This window comes from Sinocyclocheilus anshuiensis, unplaced genomic scaffold, assembly GCF_001515605.1.
Source record: "Sinocyclocheilus anshuiensis isolate Anshui unplaced genomic scaffold, SAMN03320099.WGS_v1.1 scaffold204, whole genome shotgun sequence".
NCBI classification, from domain to species: domain Eukaryota; kingdom Metazoa; phylum Chordata; class Actinopteri; order Cypriniformes; family Cyprinidae; genus Sinocyclocheilus; species Sinocyclocheilus anshuiensis.
The window spans coordinates 513,279-513,637 of NW_015557064.1; positions in this window are offsets into that span (position 1 = coordinate 513,279).

Sequence of the window (359 nt, forward strand, 5' to 3'; positions counted from 1 at the left end):
ATTTTTTTTTGCTAAGAACGAACCGAAATGAAAACATTTCGCTTTTAATCTGTGTATTTAACAGCCTGGGAGACCTAGCCTCACCGACTAAAATCAGAGCGCCCACTACGAAGACGGCACCAGAGGTGAGGGGGCACAGTGGCCGAGGTGGCCATTAATTATGACAAAGCTATTGTTACTGTGTAAAACAAAACTGTGCGGTGGTGAGGTAATTTTATACATTTATATTTATATAATTTTCCCATTATATTTTTCTGCTACTAATGAAGGTTGTTTATTTTAAGTCTGGCCTTTATAATATCATGTATATCTGTATTAATTTATTTACACTTTCTGGCATCTATCTAGAGCACATCATT